Genomic DNA, 22,329 nt, shown 5'->3' on the forward strand with positions numbered 1-22,329 from the left:
CTGAGCCCTCTTAATAGAATTGGTTGGGAACTTCACAACACGTTTTCATTAATGTATTTTGAGTTCTAAACAATCTTATTGACACTTGAGTAGCAAAACTGTCACATAATAATTTACAGACAGCACACAAATCAAACTAGAAAGATGACTACAAATCCCATCTGATAATCAGGTAATTTGTATTTGTCTTTTATATTTTTGTGTACAAGGCACTCTATTACTACCTTTTACAAATAATATATATCTTACTGCTGAACATAACCATGAGACTTTTGAAGGTACTACAACTATTTTCTTCAGTTTAAATTTAGGACATAATTGTCTCCAGTAAGATTACAGCTTGCTCTTTAAAGTGTTCTTCTAAACTGCTGTCTACCTGATAGCAATCAGAAATGGATATTGATTCCATCGATTCACTACCTGCAGTAGTATGAGCTTTTCCTCATTTCAGTGGCAAGTAAGACTATTTATGAAGCAATTTAATAAAATATGTTGATAAAGAGCAAAACCATAAAGCTGGGATTTCAATTACTTTAGTAAAGCAGGCCAATTACTTTAGTTAAGCATTCCAATACTACTACTTTCCATTTTAAATGACCTGTATTGATATAGCAAATACACATACCTCCCAATCCAGAATCTTTGGAGAGTTCCTTCAGTTGTACAGGTGCTGTTTCTCTTCACTGAAGCTCTGAAAAGACAGAATTTATTTTTGTTAGCAAATAAGTGTTTGCCAAATCCATGTGCTATCTAGTTGAAACTTTCCCACTTGGTTAAATACTGTTTATATTTCCATAATTATAGATAATTCTGCATTTTTTTTATTGTTGTATACCATTTCATTGCTTTCTGCAGTAAAAACAAACTCAGTCTCTTCTTGGCAGTCTTAGATGAGAGCTGTCTGGTTAATCATGAACTATTGACATGCGTGGGGCATATGAAAAATTTTGTTTGTGTTGCATCTGCATGTATTTGAAACATGAGAAAACAAATCTTCAGGAGATGTTTGGATTTGAAATGAAATCTTCAAAAATACTAGTACACTTAAGCTCTCTAATTGCTATCAGAGTACAGTCTGTCACAATACCACCGTGCTCTTCCATGTTTTACCATTGTGTTTATCTGCTCTAAGTATGAAATATAAAATAAGGTGTCAAACAGAAATAAAGCTCAAGAGTATGCTGTCAGCATATATACTAAATGAACAATACGCATCCTCAGGACTTGATATCAGTTAAAGGGGTGTCTTTATTGACATGATATGCATCAATAGTGAAAAAGACAATCTATGGAAGTGTTCAAAAGTGTCTGTTGGTCAAACATACAGTATAAATTATTAAGAAATTAGCATTTCTACAAAATAGCCGATTGACATGCAGTTTGTAGAATGGAATGGATCCACTACAATCAATAATTTCTGGATTAAAGAGCAGGTACTCACAAGAGGATTAGAAAGGTCACAAAAGAAAAAGTTCAGAGTCTAGCAGAGAGCTTCCTGGAAAAACTAACAGTTATAACCAGCACACAGCAGGAGAAAGTTCTAGTAAGACTGAAGGCAGGGGAAGGAGGAAAAACAAACAAACAAACAAACAACAGAAGACAACAATATTCCTGCTTTATCTTTAAAGCATTTTGAAGACAATTAATTATCCATTCTCACAAATCTGCTAAATGCGGTAAATGATGTTCTTTTGTCTTGCAAAGGAGAACTTGGCACAAACAGCTCATGTGTCTTGCTGAACTACGTAGCACCAGCAAAAAGGTGGGAATATAAGAGCTCATAACTACTAGTTTTATGAAGGGCATAACCTCCCGCCCTTCCCGTTTTCTCTAGGAAGCTTTAAGAAGCCTGTCTTAGAAATCATCTGCTAAATAACTATTCAAGCTCACTGATTATTAACTGCTTTTCCATCTGTGGCTAATGTTGGCTACTGCTGTTTGAGATAAGCGCCTTTCCATGTAAAAATTATTTTTAAAAGGTTAAAAAGTGGCCCATCCACGCAATCATTGCCGAAGTAGAAGACAGCAGAAGACCAGACCCGGCTTAGATTTCCAACAAAGTTATGCTGAGCTAGACTGTAACTGAAAATCTCTTGAAAGAGTGGAAGCCTGCACTTGTTTTCTGATGCTTCACTTGGATAATTGCATTCTGACGTTTTTGTAGTCCTGATAAGTAGACTACAGGCAGGTCCCTTGCTTTGCAATGGCATGGGCTACCTGCTCCAGCTGGTGGGAGAGCACTTATCTTTGGCAATGTGGTTGCTCGATAACTGCTAAGAAACTATGAATGCAGTTAATCAGTTTTTGATGTTGAAGTGGCACACCCCTTCTTTGGTTAAAAGCCTTCCTTTAGTCTCAGTGAATTTTGTAATATACTAAACATATTGTTTATATAAGATTCTACTTTCCATAGTGTTTAGTTTTGTATGTCTGTGTTAGCCTCATTGGTGTCTACTTAACTGTTCTTCTGTATTATTCTCATACAGGCGACTGAGGCAGCAAATCCTTACAGAGTGAGTCCATACCGCAGCCCTGTTGGGCTGTCTGAAAGCTGTGCAACAAAGCACATTGTTTTATTACACTTTTCTGGGCTCGTGTGAGGTGACATGGCCTCTTCATTGTAAGGCCACAGCCACAGTTGTGTGTACATGGGGGAGCTGAAGGTGAATGCCACAGAAACCCTGGATGTCTGTGGTTCCTCAGGTACAGATTCCCGTTGACTGTAACAGAGGCCTGAGCAGTTGGTATCACAACGGAGAACACGTAAAGGCAGCAGAGCCTCTCAGAGGTTCAGCAGGCTCAAATGGGAGGATGCCAGCACCTACAGGGGGGTCTACAGGAAAGGTGGGGAGGGACTCTGTCAGGGAGTGTAGCGACAGGACATGGAGAAATGGCTTTAAACTAAAACAGAGGAGATTTAGATTAGACATAAGGAAGAAATTCATTACTCAGAGGGAGGCGAGGAACTGGAACAGGTTGCCCAGAAAAGCTGTGGATGTCCCATCCCTGGAAGTGTTCAAGGCCAGGTTAGATGGGGCTTTGAGCAACCTGGCCTGGTGGGAGGTGTCCCTGCCCACGGCAGGGGGGTGGAGCTGGATGATCTTTAAGTTCCCGTTCACACCAACCCGTTCTGTGCTTCTGTGCCTCTATGCACCGGCGCGGTTTTGGCGGCAGTCTCAGGGCAGTGCAGTGCCCTGTCCCAAACGCCGCAGGGTGCCCCGGGACCGTGAAGCAGCTCCCTGCGGGCGCCCGGCGCCCGGGGAAACGCGGCCGTGTCGCCAGCGCCGCCGGGACGAGCCTGAGGGAGGCTGCCGCGGGGGCCGCCGTTGGTCGCCAGCCGCGGAACGCCTGAAGCAGCGCGCGCGGGGCCGACGGCGCGTGCCGGGGCTAACGGCCGGCCGGCGCCTCACCGGCTGCCGCCTTCGGGGCCCGCGGCTTCCAGAAGGTTCCCATTCGAGCGGGCTCCACGCCCCAGAACTCGCCGGGGGCTGCGCGTGGCAGCCGCGGGATGCCCCAGGTACAGCTGTGGGGCCGCGGCTGCAGACACCGCCCGCCCCCGAGGCGCTCAGCCCTCCTCAGGCCGCCTCCTCAGGGACGGGCCGGGGCGGAGCCGGGAGGTGCTCGGGGAAAAAGAAAAGCCATTTTTTCTGGCTAACGGGCGGTTTTGCTTGGCGTTTGCCTGAGGGCACTCTAACGGGCTAATGCTTCAGTTGGTGTTTATAATTCTCAGTTTTTCTCGACGTGCATAATTCCATAAATTACTGGAGCTTTTCGCCATGCGTTTCAACAAATGTAAATAAGTTAATTGCAGAGTGATGTGAGATGTCTGTGGAATAAAACTGTCCTGAGAAGTTGTCATCGGGGATTATGTTAACAGCAGTGTTTACTTTTAGACTTAGGTAATTATTGGTGATGCGTACACAATTACTTGGTTGCTAGTCACAGAAGTGTTTATGGAAAGTATGGCTTGTTAATCTGCCTTCTGTAAAAATTAACTTACAGTTGGCTTTGAGTCTTGCTGAACTTTTAGCGTTGTGGTGTAAATTTGACTGAAGCCCTCTCCTTAGCTTTTCTGTAAGGGCCTCTTCCAAAATGTGTATGAAACCTTCAGGTGAGTTTAGCCCCTGTTCAGTGTGTAATCTCTTTTGCTTTTCCTTGGCTATGACACAGTTTCCCAATATCTTTTGTAAGGTGGTTTGTTACACATCCAGAAAAGACAAAGGCCATGCGATGAAGTGACTTCAGGGCAATATAGTGCTGGTGAGCTAAATTGGAGGTTAGGGGAAGATGCACACATCTCTTCGAGCAGACAGATCCCTCCCCATCCTTTCCCTCTCCAGTAGCTTCCATTTCTTCCTGTAACTTTGGAAGCCAGAGGGTCTGTCTGTAATTCCTCTGTAGCCCCAAGACTGATTATTGGGTGCTTGATATGCCTGAGAATGTTGTTGCAAAATACTTGCTGTGCTTTCCTTCTGTACTGGTCTGACTCTTGGTGTTGTTCTGTAGTGTCTTCCAAGAATTACAGCCCATACTTTGTCACAAACTAGCTGAATGCTCTGCAGCATCAGGCAGCAGTCTATGGTTATTCCTTTCCCAACGATTAGCTCCCCTACACTGAACTGCTGAGGTGGAGCCAATGGTATCCATTTGCTGCTTCATTTTTGGACTCCTTTTCTTGGGAGCTGAGTTGGTTGATAACAAAGGGGGTAGCTGGGGTTGGGCTCAGTACAGTCTCGATCTATTAGATGTTGAACTGCTGTGGTGGCAGGTGGCTGTCTGAAAGCTGTTAAGCAGAGTCAAGAATAAATTTGTGTGCCTTTTTTAAATTTATTTTTTATTTTAATAGTTTAACATTACATGAACTTCTGATATGTGGCAGTTATAGTTAAAATCATTCTGATAAATACTGCTAATAGAACTGTTCAATGAAATTAATTTATGGCATTGCTAATTCTTAACACATGGCATAAGCTTGCAATATAGACAAGGTATATTTCCAGAACTGAACAGTGTATTTATCAGTTGTTTTCTTGCTTATTCATGTGGTAAATAATCTCTTTTCAATCCTAAATTATCTTTCTATTTATAAACAACATTACAATGTAAAACTGTGGTTCTGACACACAGCAAATATTTCCAATAAGATATTTATAAATATGTTTTTGTGTTGATTCATTTACTGAGTAATTATTTTGTCAATGTTATGATTTCTATTTCAAGCTGAGATTTGTAGCTCTGTAACCACTAGAAGGCACTCTGGTATAAAACTTCCTATGTAACAGCTTACAAAACCTGCCTCTAAGTAAGGACAAAACATAAATAAACAAACATGACTAGTTTTAAGCAGTTTCCTTCTAAAGACAGTTCTGTTCACTCTTATATGAGATGATAACCTTCAAATTATTATTTGTCCAGCTACACCAGTGCTTATGCTCAAATGTGTACATACTGCATGCATATGCATGCATGGTAATCAGTATGTTGATTATTATTACTCTTTTATTTTATTATTACAAGTAGCACTTAGAAACCAGAAAGAGTTTGGGTTGTCTCAAGTTCTGTGGTCTGTACATGTGTATTCTAAACACACTGCTGACTTGAGCTAGCAGGTGGGATTTTTCACAGGCCAAATCGAATCAGCTCAAATCTCTGTTGGCTTCTGTGGGATGATGTCACTCCACCACTGTGTATTTGTGCAAAAATACACTCATTCAGTGTTACAGTTCATAGTTAAAATAAACATAGTAGTATAGAAATGTGAAAATGTTGCTATAGTAACACTAAATTGTTTTTATGTCATCTAGTTGCACTTGGAAATTACTTCTGTTTTGTGATATTACGAGATGTTTCCAGTTTAGTGAGTACTTTAGAAAACAATAGCTTTCAAGTCAAAACACTGCTACAGATAACTGATATACATGTAATATATTGTATATAATGTGTTATTTCTGGTTTTCATGTGTAGTTGATTAAATTTCTGTCTCTATATGGAGTTTTATTATAAACTGTTTTAAAAAAAATAAAATAAAAAAATCCAAGACCTCTGGAATTTAATACTATAACGCTTTTAGTCTCAACATTTTTGAAAGGTTTTCTGTGAAATTACTTACAGAGCATTTAGTACTTAACCAGTCTTCACTGAAAACAAATGCAGGTATATATATCCTGATCAGAAAAGGCTGTCATATTGGAAGAAATCACCTGACTAGTGAATTGCAGTATATGTCAGCATTAAACCTGATCAGCACAGCTAAACGTTGCATGTCAGAATCTGAAACTTCATAAATGTGTTTTTTTTTTTTTTTTCTCAGCATATCTAGTTTACTGTGTCTTATGGGTAAGCCTGCTCAAGCATTATTTCCAGACACATTTTTCTGTAGTAGGAAAGGATTCCAGTACTTCTAGTAAGCATCTGAACCCTGTTTAGTTGTCGGGGCTGGCACCTCAGTCCCTCTTGAGATTCCACATCACTAGTACCATTTCAAGAGAGAAACCTAACTGCTGTCAATTTCAATAGTATAATTTTGCATATTAGGAGTCCTTCAAAAATATTAATCCTATGCTAATTTGTTTCACTTAGTGTACTTTAGTTTCAGAGAAAGTTAATATCTCTTCTTTGAAGGACTGTCAAATTGCATTATTATTAGACATTTTTTTCCCAAGCATAGGAAAACAGATTTGCAAACATATGCCATAAGGCTCTCCTTCTGTAACTGAATTTAGAATGGCAGATCTTTCAGTTCGGACATCTATTAATTATACATAATACCAGTTTATGTAATCTGGTTCCAAATATATTATCTACAACTAATTCTGATGCTGTCACTTCCATTTAGTTCCTAGGGAACACTTACTGAAGTGGGATAAAGTTGAAATCAATGTTTTGTGGAAGTGTAAGACTGTTTAGAATACTTTGACATTTAAAATTAAAACCTCACAGGAAATGTTTTTTCAAAATGCTGGAGTGCAAAGTATAGCTGACATAAAACCCAAGGAATAAAATAGTATAGTATATGACAATAAATCCAAACAAACAAAAATTTTATGTCACCTTGAAGAAATAAAGTGATAAAAAGCTTGGTTTAATTTCAAGAATGAAGTCTTGATCCTACAAGATGCGGAACGCTTGTAGTTTGACACTTGGTCATTTGATTATTCTCAAGCGTAAGAACAGTTAGACATACAAGTTAACTCTGCCAAGTCACCCTGCTGGAATGGAGGGTTCTGCCTTTCCAAGTATGGATTTTATTAAAGCAGTTAGATTAATTCTTATTCTAAGACAAAAACATAGGAATGCTTCTCAGGAGGGTTAAAAATAACAACAACAAAGCCTAACCTGAACAAATTTCCCTCCTTTTCTCAAGGAAACGCTTAATGTAAGTGGGGGGGCAGGAGGGAAAACCTGCAGAGAGCAAGGGTAACCTGACTTTGCAGAATAGAGCTGTTCTTTCCACAGTATAGGTGCATGGAAAGAAAGGTTCCTTATGAACTTCACGTTTGAACACAAGTAAAAAGGTAATGAGGCAATCAGTCCCACCCCAAGCATTGAGGATAAGAAGGTTGAATCCATGTGCTGACTGGTGAGTGTTGGAAGGCTGGCACAAGAGGCATCTGTTTGTATAGCACAAATGCTTTTGCCTGCTTATATCAAGTCAGAAGTTTGTGAGAACTTCATTTTTTCTGGGGGTCCACAGGTGAAAGTTTCTGTTCAGAAGAATATGCTTGAAACTGCAGGACAGAAACGTTTGATTTCCTTCACTGAGACAATCTTGTAGACTAAAGTAAATCTCAGAAAAAACATGTTGGTTATGCAGTAGCAGTTCCAAGAATGTATGTTTTGATGAGACATTTTGACTGTAAGATTATTTGTCTACTGAATTAGAGGCCAGTGGAGTCTAAGGGGGTATTTTAAACTGAATGTCAAGAAAGCGGAAGTAAGAGGTTTCTGACATGTTGCTTGGTAGGCAGAGAACTTTAATGTTGAATGGAGATCGATCTCTAACTAGTTAGAAAATAGAGCAGTAGCTTGAACATCTGGATGTGTCCTTATTAATCAGCCTTATGAATGAGCAGTGTACAAACGGTGTCTCTGTTACCTCATGGACATACAGCATTTTAATGCTGTTCACCTCCTTGGGGAGCCACAGTGGGTGTGTTGCTCTTATGTCTATCAGTATCAAGAAAGAGCTTCTATCACTTTTACTGCAGGTAATGCTAGCCCAAGTCTCCTGTTGTTTTAAGTGAAGGTTCTTTTGACTAAGTGCTTAAAACTGGACCAGGTCATAGTTCAGCCAGCTGGTGAGTTTGTGATTCAAAGTTCCTGAAGGATCTAGCCAGACTCTGGTATCTTTAAGTAGTGCTTTAGGAACAGAAGAATGGTAGTAAAGTTTTTGTAGGACAAATGACTTCTAGTGAAATTTCCTGTTTCTTCACTAAGAAATACAGTGCATTGTGGTATTTCTATAGCTTTCTGAACCTTCTGGACAATCTGAAGTATGCTTGCACAGTAAAAAATTGGATTTGGTTCACTAAGTGTATACAGGTTCACTCTCTGTATACTTCAAACATTAACATTTTAACTCTATTAGCATACTGGTAATTGCTAAGACTTTTCCTTGCTTAAGTGGTAACGACAATAGGAACTGACAGCACCTGTTAGCCTCCACACAAGAAGTGTCAGCTTACACATGTAATGCTGACAGCATAGCTCACTCTTTGTCTGTAGTGTATTGCCATGATTTTTCATTTTTGGCCTTTTCTAAGGACAGACTACCAACTGTGCCAGATTTTATGGTAACTTAAGATAGAGTGAGTAAGGACTATCTAAGTGATCATGTTCGGATAATTCAAGTTATTTTCCTTTTTAAACTACAACTAACTTCTGCTTTCCTAAGAAAGAAGGAATCTGTCTAACTCAAGTCAGTTGACTGCATGTGTGAAAATAACCACCTAGGTGCACATGAGCCCTGATTCTGTGTCCACTGTCATGATTCTTATTTTTTAACTTCACAATTTTTTGTTTTTAAAAGCTATCCACACAGCAGGATAACCACATTCTCTTCCTCTCTTTTCTATACTTTTTCCTGATAAGAGGTCAAGCACTGGGGAAGAAAAATTATCATGTGAAGCATCTCATTGACCTCTACACCAAACCGGACTCCCTCATACAGTTAATCTGTTATATTGATGGACAGTCATGGTTGCAAGTAGAAGGTGCCCATAATCTCTTGTGTTTCCTGGCAGAGAGAATGAATCATATTACTAGGATAATGAACCATTTAATGACTTATGTGTTGATTTATCAGATGGTGCTGGAGAGGCCAATGTAAAAATATAAAGCCATAAGTCGTGGTATTGCTGTGTGTGGCCCATCGAGGCTGCTTGGCTCCCTTACCATTGATTGCTGTGTTAATCAAGGTGTCATTAGGGTTGGCAAGCAGTGAAGTGCTTAATGCAGTGCTTTTTCATTCTGCTGTGGCATTTATTCAAAACAAGAATTCGTTATTTTTCACATGTTTAAAAACAATTTAAGCTAATAAAGTCAGCATTTCTGTCTTTCACAGTGAGGGAGTTTCACCCTGAACTGAGGAATGTATTAGTAGTGGGCATGGTGGTAGACTGAACAATGTAAATGTTAACTGGCAAACACTAGGTTGAGGTGGTGCCTCAGTGCAAGAACAGTAATGTTTTATGGCCTGGTTTCTGTTCTTTAAGCAATACATACACTTTACCTAGTAAAAATGATAGCAGTGCGCAATATAAGGAAGATAGGATGGCAGGAAATTCTTCACTAAGATGTATGCTCTGATATTTTTTCGCTTTACAGAGGTCCATATTTTATTTCTTCATTTTAAAAATAGTTTTGAACTGATTTTCACTTAAAGCCTAGAGAAATGTTGCCTGAGTAGTGCTTTTACTTACTAAATGTTGTGGTGTGGCATAAACTGATGGAGGAAAACAGACAAATTGCATTTGGGCTATTGACAAGCTGGATAGTTTTGTTTGTTTGTTTTTCTTGAGGAATTTACTGAGGAATTTATCAAGGTATTTACAAAGCAACAACAAATGAATTGTGTGATCTCCCGGAAAGCTGGGGCAAGTCTGTGCTCTGTTGCATTATAAGAATGTTAACCTGTGAATGTATGTGTAGGAACGAAACATTTCCAGCAGCCCTATTTTCTCTCTGTTTATTCTCTCCAAGAACCACTTTTTTTTTTTTTTTTCCTTCTTCTTATTTAGAGCTTAATAGGCAGGGGCTAGTCCCTGCCCCTTTTGACTTAGAAAGGATGTGTACATGGGATTTGAGTTTCAGAGAATAGCTGTCTGTCTTTCAGCAATTACTCATCTACAAGCTAATTCTTGGCATTTGTAAGCAGTATTATAAAATGATGATGGATGGTTTCCACATGATGATCATGTCCACTTTTAAGGACAAATACAAGTTATTTTAATATCTTCTGTATGAATTGTTCATTCAGAATGGATTTTTCATATGCCAATAATTATCTAACCTACCTTCTGTTTCCATTCACTAATTTATTTTTTTTTCTTTGAGGTTGTTGTTAAATGCATATTTCCAAAGACTGCACAAGCTCTCCATCACTCAGCTTTGATGTTGATGTTTTAGTCCTTCCCCATTCCAAATGTGAGGACATCGCTCTTTTTATCAACATCTGTATTTCTGGGTACATAATTTTGCTTAACAATGGTTTTGTATTCAAAGATCTTGAAGATTTAGAAAGTAGCTTCATGGAAAAATTATATTTGAAGGCTTGTTTGCAGACATACTGGAAGTATAATATGCCTGGCTTTTGTTCCTTCGTTATGCCATTAACTGTACACAAGATTAGAGGGCAAAAATAAGTATGTTAATTTTTCTCCACTGTATTGTTGATTTTTCTTTCTGGTGGCATTTTTAATATTTCAAGACTCTTTTCCTTTTCTTACCATGGTCATTACTTCTGCAGATTAAGTAGTACTGGTTCCTTGACCTCTTTCCAAAGAACAGGGATCAGTTTTTGTAATCTTGCTGGTTGGTCTACATGTTTCTTCAAGTGTGGTACCTAAAAAGCATGCTGGAATTCTCCAGCTGAGACTTCAATAATCTTTGTAGAATGGGGAGGTTCTCCTGTGTTCCTGTCACGTATTGCAGTATGGTACTTGCCTTTTAAGCAGCAGTGTTACTATTAACAGATGTTCAGCTTGTGGTAGACTGTAACTCCAAAACAGACTTGCTACTTAACCACTTTGTCATCATCATGTATTAGTAGTGGCTGTTGGTTATTTCTGTCTTTATATCATTCCTTAAGCGTAGCAATATTTATAACCTATAGAGACCACTGTTAAAGTTTCATACTCTCATGTTGAATTCTAAGCCTGTTTTACAACATGACTGTTGTCCCTAGCTTTGTATCAGTTGCATCTTTCGTTAGGAGTAGTCCTTACTCCATCATTCAGGTGATTCACAAAACTACTGAACAGATCTTGGGAAAACCTTCTTCATGAGTTCTTGTCAGGTAATTATTAATAACTGAGTGGGATTGTTCAACCATTTTCTTCCTTACTGTGCAGCAGTTTGATCTTTCTGAATGCTCAGCTTGCTTAGGACTGTCATATGAAATGGTGACAAAAAAGTCATACAGATCAGTTACAGGCCTGCCATTTATTCACTGTCTACAAGCTCTGGTGTCCTGTGGTAGAAGGAAATTAAGTTGGTTTGACTTATTATTATTATTATTATTATTTTAAATGCACATTGCCTGCTACTTACTTACATGAATACTGGATTATTAGTTCTCTTCCTTTCTCCCAAGATGGTCTATTCTTTCTAGTATTAGTTTTTTTAAATGTCTTTTTGTTTTTCCAAAATGCTAAAATAGCCACTAGAGTTAGATAAAACAGCAAGAACAACTGCAAAAAAAAGCCTGTTGTTAAGTAAATGGAAATGACAAAGTAAAAGAGCAGTTATTCTCCCACCCTGACATGGTGGGCTCCATCAGTATAAGCGAACATTTTAGATGCAGCTAAACATGCAGGTCCATGCTTATGTGGTAGAAAAAAATCAATAGAGAGCAGATGGAAATTACTGTATTAGTTTCCACCTCCTCCCCCCCAAAAAAACAAACAAAAAACCCACACCCACAAAACAGAATGAAATAAACCAAAAACAAAGCAACAAAACCAACCAAACAAAAAATGTTTCAGAGTGTCAGGGATGATCATTATCTGACAAGTAAAACTGTTTCAGAAAAGGGGCTTTCCAGGAAATTTTTATGAGTGAGACATGTTTACTTGTATTAATCTTGGTGATGAGATACTGATTATCAATATTTCCCTTCAGCCTATCAGTGTGATTGACCCATTCCAGTCTGTTCTGCACATGACAATCTAGGTATTTATTCACTAAATGCAGTCAGGGTAAAATACATAATGCCACCAGATCTCTGCAGTGAAATTCCTCAGCCTTATTTTGATCTTGGTTACTAAATTGAAAACGTCCTTGTTGCATATTTGCCTTTTGTTTCTTAAGCTTAGATAAAAATGACATGTAGTGCATGGATTCCTGAATTTGGATTAGGAGGTATATCCAAATGCAAGAGGATAATCTTGGGAACTGAAGGTAGCATTTTAGGATTTCCATAATGTTCTTCTTAAGGTGCTGATTCAGTAGGTCCTGAGTCATGAGAACATACCTGAAGCCGGTGAAGCTACTCATTTCTGAAGTACAGTAAAGAGGCAGGGGTTGTTGCTGTCCTTTACTGGTTGCTAATGTGGAATAGTGGAGTGTCTTACATTAGTTCTGAGAAGATTAACATTTGTATTAAAATATATATATATAAATAGGGAGGAGCAGTTGTCAGAATGAATTCCTTGGAAGGAAAGTTCACTTTAGTACAGTGGCTGGCTTCTAGTTTCATGGGTCTCAGAATTACAGCTGTAATGGCAGCTTAAATTAATCTGAAATTGAAGGGATGAATAATAGTGAAGTCATGAGTGACATTTTCCTGACGGAGAACAGAAATGGTTATTCTTTATTTTCCCTAAGATCCAGGCAGCTCCTGGACTTTCAGTTAAATATACAAAAGAAAGCAATATATATGCTGCAGTGCTTGAAGTTATTACTTAATGTATAGTACGTGCAAATTGTAGCACTTGTTATGTTTAACTGATAAAAGCTGTGAATGTTTCATATGATTAGAGGGAGAGTATGTCCCTTTTCCCCCAGATACTGTTTCTGTTTCTGGTTGCAAAGAACATAATGGTGGGAATACAAATGGACTTAACTCCAAAGCCTGCATGCACATTGACACACAGGTATGAACATACATTTTTGTGTTCCTTGCTCACCATAAATAGTGTACAAAGAATATAATCCATCAGATATGGTCACTGATTACTGTTCAGTCTGTTTGGCAAAACCACGCTGCACTAGGTTTCCTGTCTGAGGTCAGATTAAAGGTATTAATAACAAGCACAACCTGATTGCAGAGGATTTGTAGCAAGCAGCTTTGAAATCAAATGGTATCAAGGGTACTGCCTATGACAAAATGTAGATGTGATGTGAATTCTAACGTGCAGCTCAGGCAAAAATTGTTGAAATTCTCCTCAAGCGGGCACACCCCCCACAGACACTGGCTTGCAGCATCCAATCAATATAAGAGGTAATGCACAAATATACTGTTTTTCTGCTTGAAAGGTTTGCTATATTACAAACAGCAAAGGTTTTCAGTTGCAGTGTTTTGTGGGGTTTCACTAATAAAATAGCTCATTTTAATCTTAATCATAGGACTGTCAGCCTTTATAATGATACAGTATTCACCTGTTTTTAAAAAGTGCAAGTGCTTGATAATCTAATGAGAATAACTCCTATCTGGGCAGTGCTGACATTGATATGTTAAAATTCCAAGGAATACTATTTTTTTAATCTATAAAGCTCAAACATTTGAAGCTACAAGTGATAAATGTTGCAGGGATGCCTCTCTTACAATTTATAAATACATCTGATTCTGTATTAGGTTAAGCATTCTGAGGATAAACGTTGCAGGGAAGCCTCTCTTACATTTTATAAATACATCTGATTCTGTATCAGGCTAAACATTCTGAGGATTAAAATGGCTGTGCAAAATCATTGGCATGGGCTAAAGGGTTTTGGAAACATGTCAGTTTGCAGTTTGAAATAAATATGATAAATGGTTTGTTGGAAAGAATGACAACAGATTTTGGTTTGAGCACAATAACTAAAGATGGCCATTACCTTCAGACATGTCTTATTCCAACCTGGTATGTCAGAACTTAAAACATATTTTTGGGGGGTTAGAGGAAGTTTAGTATTTCAAACAAATCAAATTTTTACCTCTTTTAACATTATTCTGTGCACTTTGCTCTCATAAATTAAGCTCAAACTCAACAATTACTGGTGAAGATGTCTGTTATAACTGCTCTCAATATGCAGTTTATTTTTTCCAGGGAAGAAGCAACTCCCCTCTACAGTAAGCTATTTCTCTATATAGCATTGATGTTTATTGGATTAATAATGTGATGGTGGGAGGAAACAAAACTTGTCAATGACTCAGAAAGAATTAACTGGCATCTTCTAACATGTTCCCAACAGTGCTACAAACTAACTCCTTAAGAAGCATTTGCTTCCACTGCTCCAGACTGGTTTTCCAGAGTTGGTTTGGACATAGTTAACTGCCTTGATTTTTAACTCCAGATTCTTGTATGCAGTTAAACTCCTGCTGTCAGAAATTGACAGATGTGTTAACTGTTTAAGACCTATTTTGAGGTTTCAGTGCTGCTAAATCTATAACTTCATCAGGACACAAAAACAGGTTATTGCCTCATTGCTGGGTATTTCCGCTAAGTGTTTTTGAGTATGAATGAAATTCACAAGCTAGCAGAGGCTGAGAAAGTGCTGGAATGTTTTAAACACTTTCTTTTTTAATGAAATTAAATACTTCATGAAAAGTACCTATTTCTCAAAAGCTAAATGCCTAAAATCTGAAACATTTCTGTTTAGATGTTCTTGGTCTTGAAATCTTTTTGCCTCAACTATCTCCTTTTCTGCTACATCTCCTGTAGGATTCTGGAGGTGAGGCCTCTCATTATCTTCTGGTACATCCTGATCGCTGTTGCTTTGCTATCCCAGTAGCACTGTTTGCCATGAAGAGCAGAGAGGGTTCCTGTATTGTCACATATGTTTTTATAGGGCTGTAAAGGTTGTCCTATGAAAGACATGAAAAAAGAATGGACACAGGTGGTGATACTATTCTTTATTATTGCAAACATGTTCACAGCCATTGATGGTATTTGTGGCAAAGGTCTATTTTCCGAGAGATCATTTTCTGTTAACAGTGATGGCTATGACTAAACTGCAAAATCAAATTTTTACTCATGCCAATGAATCTGTAAAGAAATAACTTTCCATGCTGAAAAGCTTAAAAATAGGCAAGCTATATATATATATATATAATATACATATATATATTTATTTTTTTTCTGCTTGATGGGAAGAAAAAAAAAAGGAAAAAAGGGAAAGAAGTAGCTTCAACTTTGCATTGGGGGGGGGGGGGGGGGGGGGGAGAGAAACCCCAAACCTAGACATTTCTATATGTAGTTTTTCTATTGCAGTCACTTCAAACTATTCTGTTTATTCTAAGCTCAATGCACAGTTTTCAAAGCAGTTAAAAAAACATTCGCTTTTGATTTAAAATAACATTGAGAAAGAAACAAATATGGAGTATATTGTGAATTAAAGGTAAATTGATATAGTTGGGAAAAATAGCCAGTTTAGACTTAATCACACTGTTTAACTAAACTAGGCTGATTCTATTTCTTAATCATGCCTCGAAAGCTTCAGAAGCCATGTTGACTTAAACAGTACCTTATGCAGAAGTATGTTTAAAGGCTGAATTACCATCTGTAGGTAGAATGCACACTTTATGTAGATGCCCAAATTTAGGAACAATATCCAGCTTTTCTCTTCACAGGCACTAGAAGGCCCATGATATTCCCAATGGACAAAAGCCTGATTCAGTAGCGTGTCGCACCAGTGTAATCCCAAAGTCTCAAGTGGGATAATGAAGAATGATGTGCTTGTGTCAAATTTTAGTCAGCAGATGCCATGATTCTACTAAAGTTTTATTTCTCCTGATCTTCTGTAATTTTCTGTGGCATATCAAATATGCAGAACTTTTCACTGAAGTCAGTGGGACCTATGTGTCTAGAGTAAATGTTCTTTATTTTAGTGACATACCATGTGTCAGATAATTTTGCCTCATTAATATTATAAATTTGGAAGGGAGCCTTCACAAAGAAGTCAAATAACCTTCCCCCCCAAAAAACAAACTAGAAAATCCTCTGAGTGTTATTTGTTCACAGATACCATAATTAGTTTGTTGAAAGCTGAGACATCAATGGCAGAGATTTCTGATTAGAAATCCTTACGTGAATTTAGCCGTCATGTAACACATGGATGAAGAAAGAATATTGGGTCATACTGAAGGCCAGAGCTTGTCCCATTGTGAATTAGATGGAAATCAATTGTCAATGATTGGAGAAAGTACCCTGGATATGGATCGCTGAACTGGTTCTAATTAATTTAGGAGAGTGACAGGTTCTGGATAAAAGAGCGGCCTTGCTCAGCTAGCAGCAGAAAGTAAAGTGCAATTCCGTAGCTGATGTTTGGAAATTTAGAAGACAACTTCAGGTATTTAAGCACTACCTGCCATTAAATTTGTTCATCTACATTGCCTTTGGTCTGCACAAATTTCAAATTGTTTTCAATTTCAAGCCATTTCCAGCATTAAATGCTGTTGTGCAACAATAGCTAGGAAGATTAGATGTCAAATGGGTTGCTTTGCCCTTGACTTAATTTCAGTCAGAAAGGCCATAGTAAATTAAATACTTTGGTGTAAGTCAAGTAAATGAATAGCTGAATGTAATTTGCTATTTATAAATTAGTGAATAGGCAGAAAATAGGAGTGAGCAGAGGGTCTGTGCATATGAGCTGGGGCAGCTGGTGGGTGCCTAAGCCACTCAGCTCTTGTGGTAGGCATCTGTCTGTAAGGAGAGTGAGGACTTTTTGAGTGTTTCTGGAAATGTGCATGAGTAATATTGGTTTGTTGACATCAGAAGACTGAAAGCTCCCTCAGGAGTTATTGAAATCTATTATGTTTGAGCCAAGAGAGTCATGTACAAGATTTAGAAAAACTTCAGTAATATGTCTTGTTCTACAAAATAAATGGCAAACATCACATAAATTTTAAAATGCGATCAGAAGTCTTCTGCTTCCACTTTTAAGTATTTGGGAAGTTAGGAATAGTAGTTCTCCTTAAGCAAGTGTTTCTTTTCTGATGCAGCCAGTTGATTTGAAGTTGCAGGATTTTGATTTCTGTATTGGTGGGGAAAGAAAAAAAAATCAGTACCTTCCATTTTTACCTTCATCTGTAGGAGGCACAGCATTTTTTTTCCAGTGGTTTGCACCCATACTCCTTACCTCTTACCACAAATCCTCTAAATTACAATAAGTCCCAGGATGATATTTTGCAAAATGAAAATTGTGCTTCCAGTGTTGTTACTTAAAGCAAATAGTGACAGTTCTGATGGTGCTACAGTGAGGAGGAAAAAAAAAAGGTGAGAAGCAGCAACCCCATAGCAGTATTGAACCTCTTAAGTGACATCCCTATAATTTCTGTTAGAAAAATGACTCCCCGAATGTATGTTATAACTTGAAGCTCCAAATTGCAGAGTTCTTGCAGAAATTGCTTTCTGCCCAGGAAGAGATAATGTCAGTCAAGACGCTACCTGTTGGGATTAGCTCTGTGCTTCCTCTGAAGGGAGAAGCCTTTCTGTTCAGAAAACAATGTTTGCTGGAAAGCTTGTTTTTAAAATACAATTCAATTTCCATGTTGAAATTTGATTAGTACTTCAAAAGGAAGTCTTCCTCTGTCTTGTTATGCATGAAACTTTCAGTCATTAGTTGACGTGGTGGGAACGTGCATCTGCATGGTTGGATACTTGACGTCGAAAGCCTCTGAAATATCAGTAAGTCTGACTTGCAGCTGTATTCTCGTCAGCACAAAGGCTGTAACATTCAGGTAGAAGCCATGGCTGCTTGGCTGGGTCACTTTGCCACTAACCCCCCTCGGTGGAATCCCCTCATTGCAGGCCTGTCCGCTTAGTGGGCCTGGCTGACAGTGGAATGAACGAGGCCATTGTGCTGTCATGCATCGTGAAAGCTGACCAAGTGTGATGTAGTAGCCTGTTGTGACGGGATTTGTGACAAATTACTATGGTTGCCTGCCAGGAAGAAGGGGAGTGCATACCTCAGATTGTCTCCCCTTCTACTGGGGAAGTGCTTCTTAGTGAGCACCTGGTATTGTTTGTTTTACTTTATTCTGCAGGGTTTGTTTGTTTGTTTATCAATGGTTTTGTTCCAGGGCTTACTGAGCTGACTCTGCTCAGGTGGTGGTGAGTAGTAGCTTGTGTGAGCCAGGCATCTGAAAAACAGGGGATCTGTGTGATGTTCCTTTGGGTTAGTTATTTAGCTAAACTGCTGGTAGCTGATAAAGTGCAGTTCAGGAGTTGACATTGGATTTAAAGTACAATCCCGATTAAGCAAAACTCTAAGAACCTAGAAAGCTTTCTTTAAAAAAAAAAAAAAAAAGTTGTGGGGGAGGCATTGCAAGGTTAACATATGCTGCCCATGACACTTGTAAGAGAGATTCCACCTGCTGTGAAGTTTCAGAAGCAATTGCTTTGATTTGGATCCTACCTGACTGTTGCTGTGCTGGCTTGGGCCGGATGGGAATGACTGCCTTCCATCAAGTGATGCTTAGATGTGCTAAGCCTAAAAGCAAATTAAAACGTCTTGAAGTGGTGGTGAATAAAATCACATTTTTAATGTATTTGTTCTTTTTGAACAAGAGCTAAAGCTAAAAGTTTGAAATGCATAATCGAATATTAGCCATGCACACAATTTGTAAGTACTTATTTCTAAAACATTTTTGTTTTAAGCCCAGTAAAAAAAGAGAACAGACGAAAAAGAATAAATTCTGAAAATGGGATTTTGGTGGCAAATAAGCATTTTTCAATTTACCATTCTTATTTTTAAGCAGAAAAAAACTTTTTGGATTGTTTATCTACCTTTTTGGTACTTACTTTATGGGTGTATGGGAATATAACTTTAATGTCCCTCAATTCTTTAAATGACTGTTCCTTGAAAATATCAGACACAACTGTTGCTCAAGGTGAAGCTTATAATTGTTACAACCTCTCCAGATGTCAAAGGATTTTTAAATCTTTTGAAACATTCGTATAATCACTAGATAAATGGACCAGGGGTTCTTTTTTTTTTTTTTTTTGTATAAAACTTCACTGTAATGGACAGAAAAATAGTAGAAAAAGTGCTTAATCCCAATTTTTGTATGTTTAATTGCTGTTGTAGCCTCAGCAGAAATACTGGCACTAGATTAAATGCATGTGGGAATATCTTGCTATTCAGCAGTCTAGTGTGACATGGTAATTGAGCTATATTTTTGGTAAATGCGAATTAGTGATGGTTGTATGCTTCATTTTATACCAGTAAGCAAATAACTTTTTTTTTTTTTAAATAATTGGTCCTCTTCTGCCCTTGAAAATATTTGAGCCTTAAGAACTGAAAACTAACGACAGAAAGAGGGATGAATACCCAGGGAGCTAAGGGTAACATAGCAATCTGATATAAAAATTTAATGAGCTTTCGTTTGACACTGTAATTTGTCTTAGTAAATTTTTCTAGTGAACAAGGCCAGAAGCCATATGTAAATGAGTTTTTCTTGTGACTTGTGCTTGCCAGACTGCTGCAGCTGCAGGGAGTATTAGGGTGATGAAATGATATTGCACATAATGGGGTTAACAAAAAGATTACAAGTTACTTCCTTCAGGGAAGTGTACTCTGTTCATTTTTTTTTTTGTTTTGTTTTAAGCAAGCTCACACTGAAAGTCAGGAGTTCAGCTCTGTGTTAATATATTGTAAAATCTAAGTGGGCGTTGAGGCAACATATCACAAGTTGCAGGTGCATAATTAGCTATTGCGTTCTTTTGTGATTGGTTGTATTCCTTTGAGTGTGTACTTTTCACTTCAGAAATGGTAATGCCATATGAGCAGGCCTGCATAGGTATTTGCATAGGTATTCTCTTAATAGGCAAAGAAGTAATTTATTGCATGTTCTATAAAATTCATGTAGGCAAATACCTTTTTTTTTTTTTTTCTTTTTCTCCACATAGCTACATGAGCATAGCCTGATCTGATATAGCAGCAACTATTCTACAAAATACTTCAGGCAAAGTTTAGCTCTATATTTTAACAGTACTGATTTTTTCCTGGCTTTTTGTGCCCTGTTTGAGTTTCTTTAAAGAACTGTTTCCTTTGAGAATGCAAAGGGAAACAGATGGTAGATACTAGATTTAAACTTTGCCTTTCAGTATTGGTCTTTTCTTAACTGGTAATATATTGGAAAAGAGAAGATATAATATTCCTTTTGTAATAATAGAATACATCTTAATTATTATTATTATTATTATTTTTGTAGCAGAAGCAAATGTAGAAGATATTCAAGTTTTCTTATTAGTCCATACAGCGTTACATGTTTTAATGACTCTGTATTGTTTTACATCAGCAGACTAGTGCTGAGAAAAGATTAAATACTGAAGAGAAGTGTATCAAGTTTTTGTTGGGTTGAAAGCATTTTATGTGAAAAAAAGCTCTTTTCATATCTTACTCTAAAAGAAGATAAAATTAATATACTTCAAGGAAGGTAACTTGCACAGTGCCGTGAAAACTTGGAAGGATCTGCCTAGTGGCATTTTCAATTTATGGTAAATTAATTAATACCTGAATTTTATAGTGGCTGAATCCTGCCAAGTCACTTTCCTAACTTATTTTCAGACTTCCAAAAAAAATGCATCATATTAGGCCCAGCTGAGTGTTCCTGTTAGGCAGAAAAGGCAAATTGACATAATTTAGGTGACCTTACAGGGAGTATTTCTTTATGATATCCTCTTTTTACCTGTATCAAAATTGAAAATAAAATCTATAAAATATTGTGGGAGGAGTGCATGTGCAGAAATGAAAAATGTTTCTGTCCTTCATGTTATTCATCCTATGTAGGAGAACTCCAAAGTAATCATAAATGAAGCCTGAGCTTTGGATGAAGAGTTTTCGAAGTTATCTGCAGAGTCCATAGAATGAACCCGTTTTGTATCCTGAAGAAGCTAAGGACTGAATTCTGTTCTGTTTGATACAGAGGTTCTGGGAGGCAGCGGAGAGGTATTCAAGGACTGTTTGCTGCAGCCACTCCTGTAAATGGTCCACCTCTGTGTTCGCTTTAGTTGTAGTACTTAGAACCTACAAATACAAGGCTTGCTACTCTGGGATTACTGTAGTTGCTTTCAATGCATTACCTGAAATACAGACTTGAACAGACGTCATTCTTGATCTGGATTCAGGATAGATTATGAGTTTAAAATGAGTTATGTCCCTTGTAGTATGTTGGCAAAAGGACTCCCAGCAAAGAAGGAATCACTTCATTTTTTTCCTTGCTTCACTCAGTGTAGAGGAGGCAGATTTCCCCCATCAGTTGCAAAGGGAGTGATAGAGTCTTGATGGAAGACCCCAACAAGCATTAAACTGCTCAATTTTTTCATGTTCATCTATAAACTTCGAATGAAAACAAAAACGTTTCTTTTTTCAGTCTGTAAGAACTGGGAGAGAATGACAGTATTTTAAGCCATAGACAAGCAAATGCTGAAAATGTAAAGGTTGCTAACTAAAGCTCCTTAGCTATGTTATATTAATGACTTGAGAAAAGCCTGTTTTTGTCTTTGTAAGTTGCCAGGAGTTAGTACACTTCCTCTACTTCCTATCAGTAAAGACTTAAAAAGCAAGGAAGTTGTTACTTCATTAATATTAAATATTTTATCTACCTCCCTATCATGCAGTAAAGTTAGTTTTTGAGAAAAACAAGTGGCAGAAATCTTCAGTGCGTTACTGTAATTTTAAAGGAAAAATAGGAGGCTGTGACATACGTTTTTTTGTCATCCTGGGAGAGTTGTGCTCTGCATTTTCAATTACCCAAGTGCTAGATTGTTTTTCAGTCCAGATTGTTTTTCAGTTTATTTAATGTATTGGGGAAGAGAAAAAATTACTTGCTTATTTTGCAGAAAAAATATATTCCAGTTAGTTGTCATTAAGTTCTGTGCTTCACTGGTTTCAGAGGTATACTATAAAGAATTGTTCTGATTTTCCTTTTCACTTGTATTAAATCACTTTGGTTTTAAGCTATCCTT

At 37.8% G+C, this 22,329-nt stretch overlaps 1 protein-coding gene across 8 annotated transcripts in view; it reads left to right on the forward strand.

The window, feature by feature from the left end:
• The first annotated feature begins 707 nt into the window (after nucleotides 1-707).
• Nucleotides 708-22,329, forward strand: part of LOC308176799 (uncharacterized protein) — a 521,877-nt gene continuing 500,255 nt past the window's right edge. For all 8 annotated transcript variants that reach the window (XR_013938632.1, XR_013938633.1, XR_013938634.1 and 5 more), the window contains exon 1: nucleotides 708-3,517. The gene's annotated coding sequence lies outside the window, so the exon portion shown is untranslated. The remainder of the gene's footprint in view (nucleotides 3,518-22,329) is intronic.

Source organism: Anser brachyrhynchus (genome assembly GCF_964034855.1).
Source record: "Anser brachyrhynchus genome assembly, chromosome: 12".
Classification (NCBI taxonomy): Eukaryota; Metazoa; Chordata; class Aves; order Anseriformes; family Anatidae; genus Anser; species Anser brachyrhynchus.